Source organism: Artibeus jamaicensis, unplaced genomic scaffold (assembly GCF_021234435.1).
Source record: "Artibeus jamaicensis isolate MK-2021 breed Jamaican fruit bat unplaced genomic scaffold, CSHL_Jam_final scaffold_1964, whole genome shotgun sequence".
Classification (NCBI taxonomy): domain Eukaryota; kingdom Metazoa; phylum Chordata; class Mammalia; order Chiroptera; family Phyllostomidae; genus Artibeus; species Artibeus jamaicensis.
The window spans coordinates 50552937-50565594 of NW_026522030.1; positions in this window are offsets into that span (position 1 = coordinate 50552937).

Below are 12658 nucleotides of genomic sequence, written 5' to 3' on the forward strand. Positions count from 1 at the left end.
TGCTTCTTTTCACATTTTGTAGGTAGTGTTTTTCTTCCACATCCAACCTCTCTGCAGAGTGATACGTGATCACAGAGAAACACAAACCCTGACCCACCCATCGACATTTCATTTTTTCATTGCTCTGTTGTCATTTTTTAAAATTTTATTTAGTTATACTTTGTTGTCATTTTACCCAACCAACTTCTCTAACAGATTGTCTGAATAGTTCAGATCCAATGAACAGTTTCAGATATGTCTCCTACCTGAAGTTTTATTTTTTCTTGAAATAATTCTTCTTCCCTGATTATTTCTTTTCAATCTTCTTTCTGTAAAATTTTTTGTAAGTTTCGTTTATTATTCTCTGCTTTGGTATTTATTTTTTATTTAGAGGTAGGTTTCTTCAAAGCCTTCAGACAAAAGCAAGTTATTTCTTTATTAAAATGATTGTACCTTCAAAACTTAACTTTCTGGTTGTAGCTACTTTGTCAAAGTAAAATTTACATTTATGCATTTTGCCATCACTCAGATTGCCTAGGGAGTCTGAAGTATATTGGGAAATGGCCTTGAAATCAACACCTGAGTGAAGGGCTATGAAAGAAAAAGAGGTAGGCAGAGGAAGGTGTTGAGTGTCGCAGTGTAGACAAAGCCCTCAGCAGATCCTGCAGGGTGCTCTGGAACTAAGGCGACCCTTTAGGTTGTCCCAGAGGAAAGGGATTCTGGCTTTTCAGAGGTCTATGAAAACTGCCTACCTTTCTAGACATTATTTCCAGAGACCATTCCAACATCATCATCCTTGCCTCTATCTTTGTGGATTTTCTTAAACAAATACATTTTCCAGATATTTTCTTAATTTCATACTCTTTTTTTCAAATAAAATAGAATGATTTTGAGTGGGCTTTGCACACTTTTCCTTCTCTCCATACAAAATGACGAAGTGCAAAAAAAAAATCAGTGCTGAGTAGAGCACAGAAAGATTAGGGCACAGTCAGCTCGTCAAATTTTCTCCAGTGGATGAAGATGAAGGCGTGACTGAGTCAAGCCTGGAAAAGCAAGTCCAGAGGCAGAAGCAGAGTAACAAACGGGAAGGGTATTTGGGTATCAGGCTCAGCACAGAAATTAGAGTGGGGAAGAACCTGGAGCAGAGCAAGAGTAAGTTGGAAACAAAGCAATTGCTACAAATAGCACCCGGTGACCACAATTTACACTTGTTTTCAGTTAGCCCTGAATGTGTGGTGAATGGAATTATCTCTATGGATTAAAATGACACAAAGAGAGGAGACGCTTTAATATTCGGGTTTATTTCAAGAGAAATAGACTAAGACTTAATCATGCAAAAATAGAAATTTGAACACATTGACCACCAGTAAGAAGATTAAATTTGGTCATTGAAAACCTCCCACCACTTCTTGAGTTGTACCTTTTATATTACAGCAGTAATCTAATAAGAAAAGCAAAACAAAACAAGAACAAAACAAAAAAAAACCCTCCCAACAAGCAGAAGTCCAGAACTAGATGGCTTCACTGCTGAATTCTCTCAAACACTGAAAGAATTAATACTAATCCTTCTCAAACTCTTCCAAAAAACAGAAAATGAGGAAACACTTCCAAACTCCTTTTATGAGGCCAGCATTGCCCTGATAAGAAAAGGAAAATACAAGGAAAGAAAATTGCAGACCAATATCCCTGATGAAAACAGAGGCAAAAATCCTCATAAAGTATTAACAAACCAGATTTAACAATACCTTTAAAGGATCACACACCATGATCAAGTGAGGTTTATTCCAGGCAATCCAAGATGGTTTCACATCTGTAAATCAATCAACGTGATACACCTCATTAACAAAATGAGGAATAAAAATTATATAATCATCTAAACACATGCAGAAAGAGCATATAACAAAATTCAATATCTATTTATGATAAAGGCTTCAAATGAAGTGGGTATAGACAGAAAATTCCTCAACATAAAAAAGGCCATACATAACAAGCTCATAATTAACATTATGCTTAATGATGAAAATCTGAAAATTTTCCTCTAAGGTCAGAAACAAAACCAGGATACCTGCTCTCACCACTTTATTTCAATGTAGTATTGGCAGTCTTAGCTAGAACAATTAGATAAGAACAAGAAATAAAAGGCATCCAAATCATAAAGTAAAACTGTCACTGTTTGCAGAGGATAAGATATTATGTGGTCTGTCCAGAAAAAGTCCAGTTATTTTTAATGTAACAAGAATGGTTTGCACAACATCGAGGTAACCTAGCAGCCAAGGAGAGTGGACTGGAATGAACATGTGTGAACAATGAGGACTTCATTGTACTAGTCAGTGAGGGCAGTAGAAGTTGTTGAGTGAGCATGTGTACTGTGTGGCCATCATATTCAAAATGAGCAAGTAGAGTGATGAATCTGCCTCAAATTTTGCATTAAGCTTGAACATTCTTCCATAGAAACTAAGCAGATGATTCAGAAGGTTTTCGGGATGATACAATGAGTGCAGTGCAAAAAAAAATAGTGGCACAAACCCTTCAAAGATGGTTGAGAATCTGTAGAAAGTAATCCACATTCTGGAGGGCGTGCAATAAGCAGAGAACACCTAAGGGTGTTGAACATGTATGGGCTGCAATCCACAAAGATCTGCAACTGGCAGTGTGAGAACTAGAAGCTGATCTGGGAATGCCAAAAACTGTGTCTGAGATTTCGATGCAGGATCTTGGCATGAAATGTGTCATGGCAAAATTCATTCTGTGGCTCTTGCTACTAGAACAGAAGGAACATTGTGCTGCAGTTGCTAATGACTTGGTTCAAATCACTACTCATGAACCAAATAATGACCTATCAGAAAGAGAAGTTAAGTAACCCCAATTTAAAATTGCATCAGAAAGATGAAAATACCTAGGAATAAATTTAACCAAGGAGGTGAAAGACCTATGCACAGTGAAGAAGTTGATTACATACATTGAAAAAAAAAATAAATGGTAAGATATTTCTTGCTCATGGATTGGAAGAACTAACACTATAAAAATGTCTGACTACCCAGGGCAACCTAATAGAACACACAAACCTAACATTTGTATGGAACTGCAAAAGATGTATTCCTTGCCTGCATTTGCCAACAACCTTTTGCAGAATCCTTGGTCAACTGGCTTCCAGCTCAATTCCACAATGGAAGGACAGAAAAGGGCAGAAACCAGTTTGCCCTCTTTCTCTCTGCTTTGGGCAGCTTCTGGCAGTGCCTATCTCCTTGGAGTTTCCTGCTGCCTCTGAATGAATACAGAGGCCTCCATTCATACTGCTGTTGAGCTCTGGTTAACCTGCCTTATACCTTTGCCCCTTCATCCTAAGGGCACTAGACGCTTCCTGATGTAGTTAATATGTGAGACGTCTCACCACTCCCTCTTTGGTTTTTCTGATAACTTTGTAGCTCCTTTCTCATACTAAATGCCTTCTACTAAACTAGCTGGTATAGGTTCTGTTTTTTCTGCCTGGACCCTGATATAAAATGAGAATTGTACTGGCGTCTAGGGTTGTTTTTTTTTTCATCTTTTATTGGTGATTACTTCCCACTATACTTTTTCTGTGATCTTGCACACCATTCATTCAACAAATATTTATTATGCTACTACCCAGTGCTAGGCACTGTTGTAATTGCTAAGGATACACATAATAATGGGAAAAATCAGCCTTGCTCTCACAGAGCTTGCATTCTATTGTGAGGTAGAATAAGCAACTGTCCCTGTTTGATGGGGATGGAGGGTTTCTCTGGGGGCAGGGCATTCAGTACTAACACTGGGGACATCCCAGGCAAATTGAGATGGTTGTGATGGTTGTGTGGGAGGTAAAGAAAAATATATATTTTCTAAAAGTCAGGTGGCAATAACACATAGTCATTATTACCTATGTTCATGGATTTAAAAAGTATTTTGCAAAAATGAAGTTGCTCATTTTAATTCACATAGAATTAAACTAAGTAATGGATTTCATACTATGCTGAGAAACTAATTTAAAATAATGGGAACAATCTAGATAATTTTCTTTATGAAAATATATAATTGCAATGCGCGAAAGTGGAACTTCATGGTTTCTTGACTTTGTATGATTTCCAGTTTCTAACACTGATGATTTCTTGGGTTTACTATGTTGTCCTATATGGGCAACTTAATAATTTGCAAGTTAGAGTTTTTTCTTTCTAGCACAAATACTTTGTTGAATAGAATAATTATATTTGGTTCTTGATGGTCAAAAATATTATAGCCCTAAAGTGACACTTATAGAGCTTATACTCTTTATTTTGCAACACCTTAAATAGGTTTCATAACAAATATATCTCTCTAGAAATTTCAGTTGAAAGGCAAAATGAGTTTGAATATATTCTTCCAAGTTAAGCACTTTCACGTTATGGCATTTTATCAAAGTACTTTAGTTCTCTTCTGAAAGTTCTACTCAGATGTCTAAATAAGACCTAGGTTTGAAACCTAAAATACATTCTCCTGGAACTTACATATATACTCAGATGTCTGTTGGTGCAAGTAAGTAGAGCTATGACAGACATAGAAAATCCTAAGCACATGTAAATCCCAACCTATAATGTAAAATATGATTGATCCAGTCCTTGCATTAACACTGTTGCTATAGAATAATGGATCTGTGATAGGTTTCTGATACTTCACCAGTACCACACCATCACCAATATCGAATTTATAATGCCTTTTAGAATCTGTTTGCCTATGAAGGACTGCAGCCTCTCTTACTATTTTGTGTTGGCCCTTGTCTGGTGGTGAGTCATCAAGGCAGAGGGACATAACCATTACAGTCTTTTTCTAGAACTTCTGTCAATGCTCCTTTGGCTGATGGTTCTCGCTGTGGAGATGCTGCTCTGCTGGGCACAGAGAATCTCTGCTGTGGCCACCTGAACCTTAGGGTGCCTTGCAAGGACGCACTGTATGGGAAGTGCACTGTATGGGAAGTCAACTGTATGGGACATCCTAGGTCCTCTTCCCGGCACTGCTAGTGCACTTGGTCTAAGAGGGAGCATCCCACCTGAACATATACCATACATAATCAGAGATTTAGCCTCTCAGCACTCTGGGTGGCTGGGCAGGGTTGGTATGGGCATAAACCAACCCTGAGTTGGTTTCCTGAGTCATGAGTAGTTTCATCCAATTGTCCAAGAGTGTTAGAATATTATTCATTTCTATGTAGCAATGATATAAAGTATGGTACTGGCTAAGAAAACCTTAGAAGAACAAAAGTCCTTGATGTTATTCTAATCTCCCTTGTAGCCACATTAAATCAAGTAGTGAGGCTGGGTACATGAGGAGATAACATCCCACTTCTCAAGGATGCTCACCTCTTCTCCTCACCTCAAACACGCAATAAAAACAGTCCATTCCCACAAAATAAAAAATAAATAAACATACAAAATTTTTTCTTTTTTTTGCTCCCAATTACCTTATGAATTAAGATTTATTTAGCAAAGAATGCCTTTCACATATATTGAGTATCCAAGTTCCAGCTGCAATCTAGCCAAACTGCTAGATTATAATAATATACCTATTTTAATACTTTACAATATATGAGGTTGTTTTATGTTTTTTAAATTAAAATCATTATTTAAAATATAAATCTCAGAAATTCTAGAAAGCCTATGTTACAAGATACTATTTTATAACAATTTCATTCCTTCCTCCTTCCTCAGTGATAGAAGCCTGCATTTTCCAGGTGGCTATGCACGTTGGCAGAGGCAATCCCCACAGGCTCTAAGCACTCCTGCATGTTCCTAGTGAGTATGCCATGAATGCTACGGGCCTAGGTCATCTTTCAGGACTATTTTTGCAGCAAGAAGGACTAAGCAGGCTTGCTAACTGCTAGCTATAAAATATTGGGTTTCCTCAAACTCAGGGCTCTTCTTTTGTAATGTGGGCTTTCATGCAGGCCCATGGCATCATTCCGTCATTCCCTAGGGACTTCAGGTGCAAGGCAATCTACACAAACATGCCGTGCCATGATTAATAAAGACCCAGCAGTCTCTAGTCCTCTGTCAGCCTCCATGAAACAGTAACAGCATGACTTCATTGTTTGGGAGTTAGGTAAAATCAAAGTTCAGACTTTGCAAACTCCAGACTTGAAAACGTATATTGCATCTGTGACCAGGTGTCTAAATTCTGGCTAAGGATCTATATTTATTAGAAGGAATTTGTGGGAAGGCTTCCTCAAAGGCAGTAAGTGGCTAAGGTAAACTTTGTTTCCTTCCTCCTTTCTGTTATTGGAATAAAGGTAAGATAAATAGATCTCTAACAGTCATCTTGGACCATATGGTGACCTTGGTGACAGGAGCCTATACCAAGGGCAGCAGAGAAGAAATACAGAAGAGGCTTAGGTCCCAGTTGAACTTCGTGGAGTTTTCATACCTATTTTGGTCTTCTTGCCTGCCTCTAGATAGTTATATTAAGTAAGAGAATAAACTATTATGTCTATGTTACAATCCTGAGGGTTCTCCTACTTTCCCAATTATTAAACAATTTTTATACAGGGGTGAACACAAACAGGTTAATAATAATAATAAATGCAATAATAAATTAGTAAATAATAATACAAGTAAATAAAAATACAATAATAAACTCCATGTTTTGCATAGTCACAACTGTAAACCTAATTTCGCTCACCCTTGTATATTATAAACACCAAATAAATGAGATTTCAGTGGTATGAAGCATCTGAAAAGTATTAGTCATTTGCCCTGGCCGGCTGCCTCAGTTCATTGGCACATCATCCCATACACCAACAGACTGCAGCTTCGATTCTCGGTCAGAACATGTACATAGGTGGCAGTTTTGTTCCCTGCTTGGGGCGCCTGTGGGAAGCAGCCAAATTGATGTTTCTCTCTTACATCAATGTTTCTCTTTCCCTCTCTCTCCCTCCCCCTTCCTCTCTCTCCAAAATCAATAAACATATCCTTGGGTGAAGATTAAATAAATAAATCAAACAAAAAGTATTAGCAATTTCTCAGAAGTTTCTCATGGAATCTCTGAATATACTGATTCTTAGAATTAGGAATCAGAATTTGTTGGGCAGTATTCTATGCCTTTACCTCATCACTCTAACTAAAGAAAAGTTTTTTTTTAATTGGTATTGTATTAGTTACTCTCCTGATAAAGCTTTTCTTTGAAGACAGACTCCATCTCTCTTAGAAAGTTTGAAATCTACTGTGTTAAGGAAATAGTTTATGAAATGCCATCCATGATATTATGTGAAATTAGGAAACTTTATCCTAAGTTTACTACTTGGAATACATTTGACATTTTTGTAATTATATTTGCAAAACTAGAAAATTAGTTTTAGTTGTGATGAAATGTGTTTTGGCAATCCTAATGCATGGATTTCCATTTGTAAGTAATTTTAAAAGGTTACATTCTTCCCTGAGTACACATTTTCAAGCAGCTATTATTACTACTCTACTTTATGCATTAGCATCTTGGGAAGAATATGGCCTTAATGTATAACCAGGGATTACAATGTTATCATATTTGAGATTCTTTTAAGCAACTGTTAAGAGGAGTCTGCAATTACAACACATTAAAATACTTTTACTATCACACTAAAAGTAATCTTATAACAACTACTTCACTTTTACCATAATTAACACAGCAAAACTTCTTATAAAATTCATATGGAGCTAAACAAACGCAAAAGATTGTTTAGATGTTAACTATCTGGTATGGAATATGACTCGGTTCTATTTTATTTTCAAATAGTCGTGTATCTATATCCTTTGAATTCAGACCTACTATGCAGTAATGAGAGGTGAGATGCACCTGCACAGTATACTAGCTAGGCTTGAGCAGAAAGCACCAAGGTGTCTTTGGATTAATAGCTGTTTTTCAAAATTACAGTGGTGCTTCTAAAAGTTGGCCTAGTAAAATTCTTCAGTAACCATAATGCTGTTTCTTATACAGAGAGGCACTAGAAGGAGTGCATTTGTTAACCATTCAAAATGGCTCTGCTTCATTCTAGAAAAGGATGGCTATGTAGCACAACAATCCAGAATCAGCAACTGATTTGACACTGAATAGACTGAGCAGGTGCCTATCCAAAATGTTTAACAGTTGGTGTGGCATAGGCGCTGGGGAAGAGTGGCAAAGTCAGATGGCATAAGGTCACATGATAGGGGAGGGGAAGTTTGTGACCGTTGTTGGAAGCCATGAATACACAGGGAGAGGAGCTACTGGGAGAGGAAGCCACAATAACAAAATTCTGGAAGTTGGAAAGAGATGGGAAGCTGCAAAACCACTTGATTTGCATCATAGAGTAAGACACTAGTGTTTCTGGAAACCAGGTGCTTCTGGAAATGAAAGTAAAAATAGTGCATAAAGTGTGGTGACTAAAAAGTACCTTTAAGTAGAAATAGCTCCCAGATCCTCCAACTCATTGCATACAACTGGTTTGTTCCCTCTTCTGCATCACAGCGGGAGACAGGGAGTTTATCGTTTGTGGAGAGTAAAACCAAAGGCTTTTGGCCTGGAGAACACGGGGCACCATTGAGGGCCAGGATACTGTACTGAAAATAGGGATAGTAAAGGGAAGGCTGAAAAAATAATTGTCAATATCCAACAGTTTTTTCCTCAGTTCTGCTCACAGAGCACCCACAATCTGACCTCTACTCCTGAGCATGATAATAGGAAAATTTTTATTGAGGAATTCAACCAATCCAAGATAAATTCCTAAAGATACTGATGTTAGATACTCCCTAAATTTTTTAATAAAAAAATTGAAGGACCTGGCTGGTATAGCTCAGTGGATTGATTGTGGGCCTGTGAACCAAATGCTCAGTGGTTCCATTCCCAGTCAGGGCGCATGCCTGGGTTTCAGGCCAGGTCCCCAGTAGGGGGCGCATGAGAGGCAACCACACATTAATGTTGGCTCTCCCTCTTTCTTCTTCCTTTCCCTCTTTCTAAAAATAAATAAATAAAAATCTAAAATTTTAAAGTAAAAAAAAAAACACTATTGTAGGTTAGTTCCCTGAGGAAATAGACTCTGAAATGGAGATTACCTTGCAGGAAGTAAAATAGGGTGGGGGACACTCATGGGAACACAGCTATGGGAAGAAGCAGAGGAGAAAAACAGGACTGGGAAGAGTTGGTTGGACTGTGATCACATCTCAAGCTGACAACATGGGAGATTTAAAACAAGGACGGTCCATTAAAGTCCTGCATTATGACCAGGAATTTGAGTGTCTGTGCCTTTACGTTGACTAATCATCGGACACAGGTTGCACCCAAGGAGGGGGCATGACTTTGGCAAAGGTTTTCCCCAACTGAGGACAATTTTCAGCAGGGAGTGACAGCTGAGGACTGTCAGCAGGCAGCACTCCTAGCAGCCAGTGAAATAAGAGCTCACTTCTGAAGAAGCTAGAGAGCACCTGGCAGTTATCCTGCAGGGAACCCCACCCACACCTCTGCACAAGTTTCACATTTAACTCTTCAATGTCTGTATCAGGCAGGAAAGGCCAGGTTTTGCTGGAATAGCACATGATCTCCCAGTCTCAGTGGGTTACAGAAATGCAGTGCTCTGCTCAAAGTCTTCTTCAATTTGAGATCTAGGCTCCTGGGGAATAGCCTCTACCTGGAATATGGCTGACTTTTTCACAAAGGAAAACCATGGCAAACCATGCAACGACTTTTAAGGCTCAGATGTGACAGACATCTCTTCTGCCGACATTTTATCAGTTAAGCATATCACCTATCTAAGCCTAATGTCATAAAGTGGGAATATGTAATATCCACTTACGTCAGTTATCTATTGCCCCCAAGCTCAGTGACCTAATACAGTATGCATGGAAGTATTCTTTGTCATGATTCTAAAGGTTGGCTGGGCTTGATACAGTGATTCTTTTGCTCCTGTAGTGTCAGCCAGAATCACTGAGGCAGCTGCATTCAACCAAGAACTTAGTAAAAGTTGAAATAGCCAAGATATTGCCTCTTCCCCATGAATGACAGTTGATGTCAGGTGTTGATTGGAGCACCTTGTTTCTCTTTCACTGGCTAATCCACTATTCAGTCGCCCTGGAGGGCTTCCTCATAGGGCAGTAAGAACACTTCAAGAGAATTTAAATGAAAGTTGTCAGCCTCTTAAGGCCTATGTCTGAGACTGGTATCTCTTCTGCTGCAGTTCATCAGTCCACATTCAAGGGGGGGAGTAGAGAAAGGTGGGGAGATGTTAGCAGCTGTCAGCAGAGGCCATCCACTATACTTTAATGGGGAGAGAAAGCAAGATATTGGTGAATGGCGGTAATTCCTATCACGGAAGACTCAAAGTGCATCAGGGGTTTGAGGAAAGCCTTGAACACAAAAGAAATCTAAGCATATAACTTTGCAGGAACCATGTAGAGTGAGAGACACACATGAAAACAAAACAAAAAATCCCCACCTAACATTAGATGAAAATAGAAAAGGTTTTATTCATAAAAAAGTAACATTAATTTTTAAAAGAGAAAACCAAAAGAGTTTTTGGAATTTAAAAAAAAATGGTAGAAATTAAACACTGCATTAGAAATATGGAATTTTTATGTTGAAATCTGCCTGTAGAGAAAGCACGAGGCAGAGTAAAAAATAATAGAAAAAAACATAAGAAAATGAGAGGATTCATCTGAGAAGGTCATATTTTTAGACACAAAGATAGGAAACAAAAGAATCATCAAACAAATAATTGAAGAGTTTTCATACTATGAAGTTCCCCAACAGCAAAATGGATCAAAATAAAACTAAACCAAGCTGCACAACTGTAAATTTCAAGTATTTGGGAGAGAAGATAAGGACCTACATGCCCTACAAGGTTCTCAAGAAAAAAATACATTTCATGTAAAAGATGATGGATCTCAATGGCATTGAACTTGAGCAATAGCAATGCTGGAAGCTAGAAGACAATGACAATCTGTCTTAAAATTCCAAAAGAAGATTTCCAATTTCTAATTCTAAATTCAGTTATCTATCTATCTATCTATCTATCTATCTATCTATCTATCTATCTATCACAACTAGGTGTGTCTAACAATACTTTTTAACTGTGCTATGTCTCAAAATATTATCCTCCATTTACCAAAATAGAGGAGTAATCAAAAAAGAACAAGACGTGGGAGCCAGAAAGCAAAAAATGATTAGAAGAGAGAGGCAAAGGAAGATCCCAAAAGGTTAGCTGCCTTAGAGGACAAACAGCCCAGATGAAAAAAGATGGAATTCACTGAGGACAATATATTTGCACAAACTGAGGGAAGACTGACACTTCTAAGAGAGACTGAGAGCTTACATATGAATATAAGAAGGTACTTACAGGGCGTGTATACAAGCAACAGCTACATAGCTGTAGAAACATAACCTTGATACTGAATAATACTTGAAAGTATGAGGAGGGTCGTTGGGAAGCATGCAAAGGCCAGAGACTGGAGAAGAAACTCACCTGTGACTGTGGGAAGTCAATAGGTAAATCCTACAACTGAAAAGCAAAGGACTGGCACTACTGAAGTTAGTCATAAGAAGCAAGTATAGCTGGATAGAAGTATCTAAAAAGTGGACTGTTTGGTTATGTAAATTAATAAACTCTTGTTTGCTTGTTCGTTTGAGTTACTTTTTCTGTTTGTTTTTTTTTTACTTGCTTTCCCCCCACTGAGTCATGTCTAATACACAAGTACATATTCTCAGATCCCACATCAGATTTTGTGAAAAAAAGTATTTTGAAAAACTTTCTAGGCACTTCTGATGATAACTGGTTTGGAAATCACTACTTTGAAGAACAGTAATCTTTGTGAGCTGTGTTCTTTGATAAGAATTCTCATCTTTCAAATTCACATACAAATGTAGCTCCCAGCTCACATTCTACTACATCTCTTCATATTTCTTCTTATCTTCAGCTATGCGGCAAGATTTTATCTTATATATGCAAGTATGAAATAGTGATGATGGCAGTGGCAAGTAGCACATTGCTCACTTGGGGGAAAAACACACAAAAAACAAAAGACTTGAAGAAATCAGGAATTTTTCTATCTGATAAACTTGTAAATTGCCTAATGTACTTTGAACTCTTGTCTCCCTAATGTTCCTTCCCCTCCGCTGCCATGTCCCTGAAGAAAAGTTTCAGTGTTTTATCCTTTATAAGTAAACCTGGGCAAGGGCAACACCTTTGTCCTTCATTCTATGAAGAATCCATTTCTTCTGCCAGGAAATTTTTTTTTGTAGTTGAACTGAATCTGTGAATTCACTCAATAAAATGGCCAATGGGACAGTTTTAAATCCTGTTTTACCTGATGAACAAATGTTTCTGTATCCCAGTTCATGCCATAGAAAATCGAGTTTGTAAATTATATTTATAATATTAATGTTGCTGACATGAAAATGGGTATGAAATGTTTAAAGAATAAAACCATGAAGTTGCTACATTCAGGGAAGAAAGTACTAGTTACCAATTGCTGCCTAGCAAACTACCCTGCAACTTAAAGAACAACCATTTTCTAATATCTCTTGATGTGTAGGTAAGGAATTCTGGCTGGTCCGGGTGATTATTCTGTTCTACACGGCACGAATAGAAGTCACTTGGTATAGTTCAGCCAATGAGTAAGCTAATCTCGAGGGTCCAAGGTGGCTTCAAATGAAGCCCTGTCACCTTGGCAGGGGTGACATGGAAGCTGAG